The sequence below is a fragment of the Solanum dulcamara genome, chromosome 3 (genome assembly GCF_947179165.1).
Source record: "Solanum dulcamara chromosome 3, daSolDulc1.2, whole genome shotgun sequence".
Lineage (NCBI taxonomy): Eukaryota > Viridiplantae > Streptophyta > Magnoliopsida > Solanales > Solanaceae > Solanum > Solanum dulcamara.
Window position 1 is genome coordinate 65,799,881 of NC_077239.1, and position 12,942 is coordinate 65,812,822.

Sequence of the window (12,942 nt, forward strand, 5' to 3'; positions counted from 1 at the left end):
GAAGGACTCACCAATACGCTGAGTGTGAATAGATCCCCAATGGTGCTCCTATTGATGATCTCTTAAACCTGTCTCTGCATCATGAAATGATGCAGGTCCAAATGGACGTTAGTACGTAGAATGTACGAGTATGTAATATGACAGAATGAAACATACCTCAAGGAAGACTAGCATCGGTCCGAATATTTCAAATCAAAAGATAAGAGAGACTCAATCAAAGTGTCATAAGTCTAAAGTAAGAACACAGTTAGGCAGAGACCAATCATAAACCATCCAATCCAGTCTAATCATGCACGATACAATCCAATTAAATCATTCAATCCAATTCAATCATATACCATTAACTCGAAGTCAATCACATATCATCTAATCCATTCCAATCACATAACCAATTGAATCATGTACAATCCAATCACAATTCGTCTAACCCAATCCGATCATATACCATCAACTCAACAATCAACTCAAAGGACTCAAGTCAATGAATATGCAAATTAAACTATACAATATTTTACAATTCAATCAAGTGTCCTAAGTCTAACAAGAAATGGTTTAGACGGGACCAATTCACATGCCACTCAACTCAACTGACTCAGAGTACTATCAAGACCTAAATGAGAGTTTCTCTTATCCGACAACCATCACCTATGAGCCAGTGATAGTACAACAATCAGACGTTGTTGCCACATCTGTCCATACCTTGCCAGGGTATGAACGCCTCCCTAATAATGGATACCATCGATTAGTCAAGTCCTATTATTTCAGGACAATAAAATGGGAAACATCTGACTTTAACGGTTCGATCCCACGGGAAGCATCCGACTTTAACGGTTCCATCCCTACCTATATTGGTGGAGTAGTTTTTGGGATTCGAGTATGGACTATACTCTTACCCGCTTCGGTGCTCGATACTCCTCCCATGACTCTATGCTCATAAGACTCCATCCAATCATCTCAAACAAGCCCTCACGGCTAGTTTCATTTAAGACTTTGCCAACTCCTCAACTCTATCCTTAATTCAACTCAATCAAGTCAAATGGAAAGTCTCATTGGACTCTTTTCAAAACTCAAATTAAATCTGGCTTCATTGGATCTTCTTTCAAAATCGACTCATCTCAAATCATCAAACTCTTCTCTTTTTTAAAATTTATACAACCTCAACTTAATCTCAAAGTCGACATTTTAAAGTAAAAATGCTCAACTCATTTATAATCAAAATATTCGTATTCAAAAATAATTAAAGGACTCCTCAAACTCAACTCATGCTTAAACTCTTTTTAAATCATAGATGAAAATAATCATTTCTTAAACTCAAAAATAGTGTATAAATAATTTATGCAAAAATGCTCACAAATCATTTATTTAAAACTCCTTCTCAAAAGATCCTTTATTTTTAAAATACTCATGAGACTCCAATCAACTCGGATTATGCAAATCACATATCACATAATCGCATTAGACTTCAATCCACTTCATCACAAAACATCCTCATCAACATACCTCTTCATCAATCATTCTACACATATTAAATAATCACCATTCACATCATCACTCACACCATCATCAAAACATCGTCATTCGCATCATTATTACACCATCATTAAAACACCACCATTCACATCACCATCAAATATTATCATCACATCATTGTCAAATATTATCATCACATCATTATCAAACATCTACTCCACAATCTTCATTTTTGTCCTATGTTCAAATTATAGAAACAAAGGGACATTCTTAACTATCCAATTCATTCTTTCCATTCCAATCAATACATATATACACACAACTATCCATCTCAACCTCAAGACAATTATGACAAAAGAAATCTCATCTTGGGTTCATGTGAATGAAACATGAATCCATACTCCCAACAAAACTCAACTCAGAGTATCATCAATACCTATAAATCTATATATAAAGATACATTTGTAGTCAATAATTTGAAAGATAACTATTTAGTAACTCAAGTCATGAAATCATCCATTAATTTCTAGTATATAAAGATATCCTAGGGTTTAGGGAAAATTTCAAGAAAACCTTCCTAGAAGTTTCAAATCTTTCACAACTCCTATTCAACACATACATGGGCATATGGAAGAACTTAATCCATATTTTAGGTTAGCCTTACATACCTTGTTTGAAGACTTTGAAGAAACCTTGATGTTAGGTCTTCAATGGAAGGCTTGAATTCTTGAAGCATCTTGAAGGCACGCTTTGTTGGAGAAGGATTTGAAGAAGAAGAAGAAGAAGAAGAAGAAGAAGAAGAGAGGGAAAATATTAGGGCTTTTAGAGATAGAGAGAGGGACTGAAAAATAGTCCCAAAACGTCCAAGGATGATACATATATAATTTGGAAAAAATTCCCAAATTGCCCTTTCTCCAAAATTCTGAAAAATAGGCTGAAAATGTTCCTGGTGCGATAGTGGCGCATCGCGCCATTGAGGCGCCAGATTGATTACGCCTAAAAACCTGCACATCAGTTAGTGGCGCGCCGCTCCAAGGACCAAACTACTGAGGCACATTCTTGGCGCGATAGTGGCGCATCGCGCCCTTACAGTGCCAAAGCCATATTTTCTGGGTTCTGGAAAATAGGCTTGAAAAACCCTGCTACCCAATAGTGGCGCATCGCGCCAGGGACCAAACTACTGAGGCATGTTCCTGGCGCGATAGTGGCGCATCGCGCCCTTGTGGCGCCAAGGCCATATTCCCAGTAGTTACAACCCAGGCCTAAAATTCCTGTCGAGCTAGTTCGTCTTAAGATCGTTATATCTTTTGACTCCGAACTCCAAAAATTATATTCTTGGTGGCGTTGGAAAGAAGACTCGATGACTTTTAATTTGGTAGGTCGTGGTCCATCCAGTTCATCATATTTCAAATGATATGGTCGTTAGAAGTTGACCTTTATACAAACTCCTTCGACAACTTACCCAAGATGAGTTATTTTGGACTTAGCTAGGTTCTAAAGATCCCTTATGACCCCACATCATCTCTAACACTCTTTAATTACTTAGGAACTCATCCTAACTCATGCACATGCTTCATAATAATTGGGTTCGACCCTACACAAATACAAGAAAGGTCCGAATCTTAGGGAAAAATTTTGGGGGGTGTTACAATTATATTGATGGAACCATTCTCTCCTGGAAGTCATCTGCGATATTGCTCTTGTGTCCATGATCCAAACATCAGCCAAATATTTTTTACCTTCATTATTTGATATTGCCTCACTACATAAAATATCGCCATCATCCGAGGTACATGCAACATTCCCTTGAGCATTTGATGGCTCAGGGTGTTCACTCTTCTTCTTGAACCGACAATCTTTCTTGAAGTGCCCTTTCTTGCCATAGTTGTAGCACTTGATATTCTTCTTACTTCTTGATTGAGATCTTTCATGATTATGGCTCCCACTGGGACCACGTTCTGTTGGTCTTCCTCTCACCATCATCAAAGGTTCAGCTTGCTGCGAACTTGCTTGTCTGTCTTCCTTATTTTTGCGCAAATTTTCTTCTTCCAAGATAGCGGCTGTAATTTTATCGAAAACTAGACTGTCTGTATTGTTCGTCAGGTGGATTATAAGTTGATCATACGAGTCAGGCAAACTTTGAAGTAGAAGCTCTGCACGTCCAGTCTCCTCTATTTTGCAACCCATTATTGTAAGTTGCGAAAACAGAGTATTCAAAGTATTGATGTGTTCAGTAACCAACATGGACTCTGCCATTCGAAGAGTATACAATCTTCTTTTTAAGAAGATTTTATTATGCAAAGACTTGGCCTCATACAACCCTGTAAGACTATTCCATATTTCCTTCGCCGTCCGCTTTTCCACTACACTAGACAACACTTGATCAGCTAGTGTCAAGTGTAGATCAGCAACTGCGTTGCTATCTATATCATTCCACTTGCTATCATCAGTAAAATCTGTGGGCCTGCCTTCAATTGCAGCCAAGCAATTGTCCTTTCTCAATATCACTTTTATTTTCATTTTCCACAATGAAAAATTAGTCTCATTGAATTTTTCAACGTTAAACTTTATTGTACTTGACATTGTTATTTGCTTCACACCCTTCTAGATTATTTTTGAATATTTTTGCGAACAGTCGTGATAAACTGTACCGTCACCAAAATTTACTATTCACGTGAATAGTACTATTTACTGAATTTTACTATTCACGAAAATTTACTATTCATGAATAGTACCTTCGCATAAAACAGACAGAATAACCGAGGGCTCTGATACCACTATTGGGGGAGGAAGCACTATAACTAAAGTTTGATATGACAATTAGTATAAAAATAAATTGGAAATCTCTCTAATTGATAGAGGGGAAAAACCACGGGGTAGAAGGATCTCACTATTAAAATATGGAGTACACAACTCTCAAATACAAGAAGAAAACAACAATTAACACTTCTCTCTTGTAAAAGGAACAACTACTAAAGAGGACACTCAAGACTACAATATTTATCTTGGTGTATAACTCTTTTTGTATTTTTACTCTCACTTTCTGAGATGATTTAAATGAGGGCAAGAGGTCCTCTATTTATAGGAAACTAGAAACGCGTAAAATCCGCGTATTGAACCTCCCTTTTTGACTACACGTTCAAAACGCGTTTTGTTGACTACGCGTTCAAAACGCGTTTTGACTATCTTGCTCTTACCACACAGTTTTGTCTGATGTGCTTATGGTTGGTAATTAAGTTACCTCAAGTATCATGTTGGATGGCTGTTTAGTGTGAATTTGTATGGTTTTGCACATTCTTTATTTCTTCTTTTTCTTGTTCGTCATATGACTTTGGGTGGGATAAGCGGATAAATGTGGCAACTCAACTTCCAGACCTGTTGGCATGGTTGCAAAAAAAGAAAATTGCTGTTGACAGTATCACTGCTTCATGCATTATGATAGATAAGGTTGAGTTTAAAAGCATTTTGCTGTCTTCTTGACTTTATATTTCCTTTGGAAATCTGGAGATTCTTAATGAGTTACTACATTGTTTTGTCTTGCAGGATAGGAATATTAAAGTGTTTGACTTTGGTTACATTCTCAATCGTGTCAACGAGAATTCTGTAATTCCTCTTGAGTATATTGTTGGTAGGTTTCCTGAGGAAGTTGATACAACAGGAGGCATGTTTACTTAGACTCCACCATCATCATCATCTTTGATGTTTCATATTATACATCAAAGCTTTCCTATAATCGTCAACATAATGCATGGTACGTAATACTTCATCTATTTTGTTGTTTGGTTCCAGATTTCTTATATTAAAGCCTGCCACTTCGTTTTTTCTGTTTCTTTGCAGTTTCCCTTTTTCTTTCTCCTACTATCTCAATATGAGCAAGTTAGGGTTAGTTGTCTGACAAGACAATCTCTCTATATGGAAGCTAAGCTAGAACGTATGGTCAGCTATGGAAGTTGAAATGAAAGAGAGAATATAAAATGTGAAAATATATCTGTAACTTGAGGCAAGGAGAACTTGTCACCGCATTTCACATCCTTGAAATCTGCTTTGTTGCATTTCCTAGTATCGATACCATAAAATACTATTTTTCTTGAGCAAATCAACATTTTGGTCCATTCTTTTAATTAGATCTTCCTTTGAGATTGCCTTTTTTTTTTTTAATAGAGATAACTTTTCGCTTCCACTTATGTTATGTTGTAATCTTGTGAACTAGATATCATCTCTTACAATCTTATATTCTCTCTATATATATATACCTTAAAAACATGAAATTGGGTACTTGAATGTTAAATTATTATAACACCCCCAATTTAATATATCTTCTTTATTTATATTTATATTTATATTTATATTTATTTACTTTTTTATTTATATTATATTAAAAGTAGACATTTTTTTTACATTGAAGGGTTGTGACTTTTTTGATGAGTTATGACTTTAATGAAGTGTTGTGACTTTTCTGATAAGCCACAATAGACATCTGTTCATACTACTCTTTTGGGTTATTAATAGAGCTGTTTCCTCTCGTTTTTGAGCATACTACCTTGAATGCAAATTTGTTTTATTCAAATTCAAAGTTACTGCATATTTTATAATGACTCATTTATAGTTTAATTGCTTCATGGAAAAAATCTTATTATTTGCTTAAGTAATGAAGCCTCCGTTGCATCTTGAAATTGTCAATTGATACGAATATACATTGCTATGCCGCTACCCCCAAAAAACTAATTGGATGATACATGATTTCGAAAGCTTGTGTTTTGTCATGATTAAATTTGATTGTGCACCATATTTTTCTGCAAGGGACCTTTGTGGTGGACTTTCACAAAAAATAATCAATTAGTTTTTGTATTGTGAAGGAATAGTTGGACACCACTGTTGATTAGTTTTATAGATACCACTAATCACGTATCAAGAAACTAGTATGTTGATGTTTGCTGAAGGTTGTTACTATCCCAGTTCTGATAATTTCTTTTGAATATGCTCACAACATTTTGTGGACCTTTTTCCTTTACATTGTTCGTTAGTGACATTAAGCCAAGATTCAGCTTAGAATGCCAAGTCTCATATTTTTATGTTTTTTACTGGAAGTAGGAACTAGCTAAAAGAAGAAATTTGTTTTAAAGAACAGACTAATCTTGAGCTTTCCCAGTGTGGAGAAGTTTACTCATATTTTTTTTTTGGTAAAAAGGAGTATTTTATATATACTTAAATATGCATCCGTACAAACCAGGTGGTTACATAACCTACTAATTGAAGGCTAGCATTAACACAAATATCAGACATACTACTAGATATATTACATGCCGAGGATCCTTTTCTAGATTAAAAAAATTAATGTTCCCTTTGTCTGCTTTCATTGCTTTGACTACAAAAGATGGTGGTGTTGTCCATTTCACAAAATTTCCATTTGATTCCAACCTTATCCCTTCTTATCTAGTAGGTGAGCCACCTGGTTCTTCTTCCTAAGGTTATGCTTGACAGCGGGTTCTCCAGCGGCTGGATTAATTTCTTGCATTCCAAAACAATATTAGTACACGATTCCATTTCTCCATTTATTAAGGTTATGGTATCCATTGAATCAGATGCTATTTCGATGGCTGTTAAGTCCATTGTGATCGCAAGTCTTAACCCATAGTAGACAGCTAGGATTTTCGCTTGGGTGGCATTTAGTACATTGATCTTGATAGAAAAAACAACTACCCAATTTCCCCTATTATCTCTAATTACACCCCTTTCCCCTCCCCCCCCCCCCCCCCCACTTCCACTCCTCCATTATTTGATCCATAGTCAAAGGATCCATCAACATTTATTTTAGACCTGCTAGGATGGTTCCCAAGTCACAATATGATTCTCAGTAATATTAGTATTGTGCGTTGGTGAATTGGTTAAGTGATAGTATTCCATGGATCTTTGGTACAGGAGAGTTATAGGAATATCCATGGCCTTATTATGATGGTAATTATGGTTCCTTTGCAGCCATATGTTCCCAATGTAGAAAGGAAATGTCGTTCCCCAGTCCAAATTCTGATTGAAGTGGAAGTTCTTGGAACTTTTAATAGAACTAAGCCAATGATGTTCGTTGGAGTCAGTGATGTTATTAATGTTATCTAACATACCTAGTAGCTCCCAGTATTTTTGAATACGGGACATTCCAAAAAGATGTGTTTTGCTGTTTCTATAGAGCCACATACTATGCAGGTGGGGTTAATATCAATACCAAGACCATACAGGTACTTGCATGTTGGTATTCCCTCATGCTTGCATAGCAACATGAAGAATTTAATTTTATTTGGACATTTCAGTTTCCAAATCAACCTGAAGTCTCTATTGTCTGTAGATAGACTATTGTTTTGGTACTTCTTTTGGTTATGGTAGGAGGAGGAAGTGAAGGCCCCTGTGCTGTTTAGCGACCAGATCGGAGTGTCCCTTTTATTATTTCCGTGCCTGGAATTTATTGTCTAATGCTGTGTGGTAGGTCGTAAGTTAGGTTACTAAGGTCCCATACCCCATTGCTTATGAAACTGCTAACAGTTCTATTTTCTTCAAGTTCATCTAGAGGGCCGCTAACAGTTTCTCTTAATGTGTCGTTGTTTGGTATCCAATGGTCAGTCCAAAAATTAATACTTCCTCCATTTCCTAAATCCCAGTGGATGCAATTTTGACATTCTTGCCATCCAGTCAGTATATTCTTCCAAGTATTACTATGTCTTTTTTGGTGTCTCTTGTAATCTTGATTGGTTGAGTTCTTAATATAGATGCCTAGGAGTGTTGAAGCCCATAATGTCTCAGGGTTCTTAAAGATTTTCCAAGCTAATTTGCTTAAGAGGGCGTTATTTTTCAACTTGCTATTCTGGATTCCTATCACTCCAATATCCTTATCTCTTGTAATAACTTCCCAACTTAACAGGTGTAGTTTACTCATATTTGCTGTTTCTGCATGTGCATATTGTGGACATATAATTTATCTGCTAAAAAGTAGTTGTATTCTTATTTTCCTGGACCATTGCAGATTGGACGATGAAATCTGATGTTTATATATTTGGTCTTCTACTGATGGAGTTGATAACCAAAACGAAGCTTGATTTATTTCATCCTTCTGTTCCTGATATTTATAAACCTGGCTCTTTTGTTCATAAATGCTTCGAAGATGTTGATGATCAAACTGCATCTGATTATCATGAAGCTGACTTGCCGTTGCATGAGTGTTGATCCAGGTGAAAGGCCAACAATGAAGATGGTTTCTGACGATTTGGATAAACTGACGAGAGAGAAGGCACGGGGAAAACGAAAAAGAGATGAAAATGAGTCCACAATAAAATAAGTTCTCCCTTTGTTTAGCTACTTTTTGACTTTTGTATTAACTAATTGCAAGGTTGTTGCAATGCAAGTGAACTTTATGAATGACCCCTGGTGAGGTTTATTTTACTGAACTATGAATTGGACTTTTTCAATGTATTAGCTATTACGGTTTGTTGCAAAAATAGGCTTCTTCTTCATCAAGAACAACACCACAGTTCTCCAATATTCAAAGCTTGTAATTCTTGTTTGGTGGTAGGAACCACAAGTTACTGAATGAATGGTATAAAGAGAAAAATACGTTTTATGTCCATTGGAGAAATATTTACAAACTTTTGCCCATATTTTGAGTTTGTTTTCCAGTTTAGTCCATATTTTTTCCTTGAGCCAAGGTCTATATGAAACCATCTCGCTACTATGGGTAAGATTTACGTACACTCTGCTCGTCTATTTTGTGGGACTTTACTAGTTATGTTGTTTTGTATTCCATTTAGTCCGTATTCGAGGCCGAATCTCGAATTGAAAATCGAAATCAGATTTCGAGTCGAGAATCGAGGTGAGGTCCCAAGTCAGGTGTGGTCATCAGGGTCGAGGTTGTGTGTTGGAGTCGGATCCCAATTTGGAAATCAAGTCCCGATTCGGAGTTGGGGTCGAGTCTCAGATCTGTTGTTGGAATTGGGTGTTGGGGTTAAATTCCAATTTAGAAGTCGAGTTTCAGATCGGGCGTCGGAGTCGAATACTGGTTCGAAAGCCAAGTTTCAGGTCGGGTGTCGGGGTCAGGTCCTGATTTAGAAGTTGGGTCCTGGGTCGGGAGTTTGGGTCGGATCTCAATTTGGAAGTTGGATCCCACATCAGGTGTCGAGTCGAATCTTGGTTTGGATGTCGGGTCCTGATTCAAATATCGGGTCTCAATTTAGGTGTCGAGTTAGGGACGGGTACCGGTGTCAAGGTTAGGGTCGGGTCTTTCAAATGTTAGGTTTAGGGTCGGGAGTCGCGATTAGGTTCTGAATCGGTTGTTGGGGTCGTGTCTAAGATTGGGTGTCAGGGTTTGGGTCGAGTCCTAGTTTGAATGTCGGGTCTCGGGACTAGAGTAGGGGTCAGGTCTTGGGTCAGGTCTCGAATAGCTAGTTGGGGTTATGTACCAATTCGGGTGTCACGGTTATGGTCAAGTCTCAGTTTGAATGTCAGGTCTCGGGTCCCAGGTTGAGAGTTAGGGTCAGGTCTTGGGTCAGATTTCGAGTTCGGATTTTGGATCAATCATAGGAGTCTTATCCTGGTTCAGATGTCGGAGTTGGGTCCCAATTCGAATGTTGGGTCTCGAGTTAGGAGTTGGGGTTAGGTCGGGAGTCGGATGTCAGGGTCAGATTCTGGATCATTCTTCGGGGCCGTGTCCTAGTTTGGATGTTGGGGTCGGATTCCGGATGGGTTATCAGAGTTGGTTTTCGGATCAGAAACTATTTTCCTAAAGAGTATTTTCTACTCTCTAGTTAAAATAAAAGATATTTTCTAGAAAATATTTTTTCATTCACCATCCAAATATTAGAAAAACTTTTTCACAAAATATTCCACTAACCAAACCTGAAAAATATGTTAGAAACCAACTTGTGTTTTAATAAAACATTTTTCTTCATACCAAACACTAATGTTTATGGTTTCTTAGAGGGACACCGGGCATGTAAACAACTTTGATGAGATTATGAGATACAAATTATTCATTAATGAAATTTTACGAGCATAACGCCGCTGACAATGTTTTGATAACCAAATGAAGAAGTTGAAAAAGTACCAACTCTCTGTGTGGTGTGAAGTCAAATCACTAAAAAAGGCAATAGTTATTCTATATTTATGGGGTAAATAGCCATTTCCAACATAAACTTAGTTTTTTAATTTGATACTTGGTTAGCTTACTTACATGCATGTTATCTATTTCTCGTATAATTCTGTTTTGTATTTCTATGTTTTTTCCTTCAATTATTTGCTTCTAACTGGTAGTAATGACTACTGCTTATTGAGCCCTACATGAAGATTCTTGTATTTAGTTCTACTTGCCTTTAGTCATCATTCTTGTCTTACTAGTTCTAGTTGTCGTTAGATTGTTACTTGATTGTGTTGTCATATTTATCTGGGTATAGAGAGACTTTATCAGAAGAGTCCATTGAGCTAGTGAAGATTCTCAAGAAGAGAAAGATTAATATAGTATGTGTTCAGGAAACCAGATAGGTAGGAAATAAGGCGTGGAATGTGGATGGTTATAAGATATGGTAATCAGGTGTCACGACCCAACTAGGGCCGCGATGGGTACCCGAAAGTGTTATTCCGAGCACCTACTATAACGTATCCTATTTTTACTATTGAGTGGGCCGAATGAGTGATACCATTGTTAAAAAAATAATTATAACCATGTGTCACAAACTTTGCTAACATATTATACAACAACGGGCAAAGGTGCAAAACATCTAACTGTACATATCTGTCTACGAGCCTCTAAACAAGATACATATGACCACAAAGAGGGTCGGTTTTTGCCGTGCCCAAATATATACATAAAAGTAGTACCGATAAATTGAAGCTCCGAAACAACTGGAGCGCTCTCGGTGTACTGCTGGTGGAGCTCTTAAGGAACGAACTCGTCTGCCTGCCTACCTGCGTGGCATGAAATGCAGCGTCCACAAGAAGGGATGTCAGTACGAGTAATGTACCGAGTATGTAAGGCATGAAAATCAGCATAATAAAGAACATAAGGTATGAGCAACCCTATCATAGAATCTTAGAACATAAAGAGAGATAAGAGAGTAACCTGTACATATGAGTGCCCTTTTAGGCCGGATGCCATGCATGCTTGTTTTTTCTTTAAAACATTTCTTTTTCATATACATAGAAAATAGAACATGTCATATCGCCCACATATGTCCCGCGTCCGGCTATCCCGCATCCAGGATGAAAATTACGCCAACTGACCAGGTGGCAATGCGTCTATAGCACCACATATGAACCTTGCCCATATCCCCTATATACATATACATATACATATACATATACATATACATATACATATACATATACATATAGACAGCATGCAGAAGAGCTCAACGAAAGTCATGTATCTATCGGAGTGACGGAAGGTCGATAACCTTCGATTTTATTATAGACTAACCATGGTCGCTTTGTCTCACCTTGAAGGAATAATTATTATAAGATGAGACTATCAACGAAGGATAATATTAAGAGAACGTAGAATAAGGTCACAATCTCGTAAGGCGCCAAATCGTATACATATGTACATAGGACCAATTTTTAAGACTCGTAGAATAATCGAAATGAACTATGATTCAAAAATCAAGATAAGAGTCATGTCAAGTACCTTTCGAAAATTACAATGGATTATATCAAAATAAAACTTTTGAAATCATACACACGTATCTAAGCACGAGAAAATATCCTTTGAAAACTCAAGAAAATTGGCCATCCTAGTGGCTCTACGAATAGGACTTCCTTGAAATTGTATAAAATGTCATATACTTATTTCATAAAATCCATGTCAAAACAAAGAGTAGCTCTATATACTTATGTCAAAACATGCCAAGAGAAAGAAGGGTAAACCTTACATACCTTGTCCGCTTCCTTAGTCAATCCCACTTAACTCTTGGCCTTTCCAAAATCTATAACAAGGTTAACGAATGCAAACAATAGCTATAGATATCCAAGAACCTCATCCTAAACTAATATTTTGTCTACCGAAATTTCGACAGCACTTCCCCTGTAAATACACCATCCCCGAGAATCTAACTCGGCCAATTTTATCAACAACAATCTGAGAATTCAACTCGGTCAAATTACCAACAACAATACCAAATCAATATACTGCTTCCTCCAAGACCTTACAACTCCCATAAGAACAATAACAATCTAATCCCTTCTTTCAAATTCAATTAGGACAACCCAATAATTTACACACTAACCACATCATACTAACAACATTAGCTTCCATATATGCAAGAACATCATATTAACTTTACAAACTTCTAAAACAAGTCTCTAACTACTACAACTTTATAAGGATCCTTAAGCTTTTATTAGCAACATAGAATCCATAACAACAACTAAAACACTAAATAGAATCAATTCACCATAACTTGTCAAACCACCCCCATATTTGGCCACACAACTACATGCATA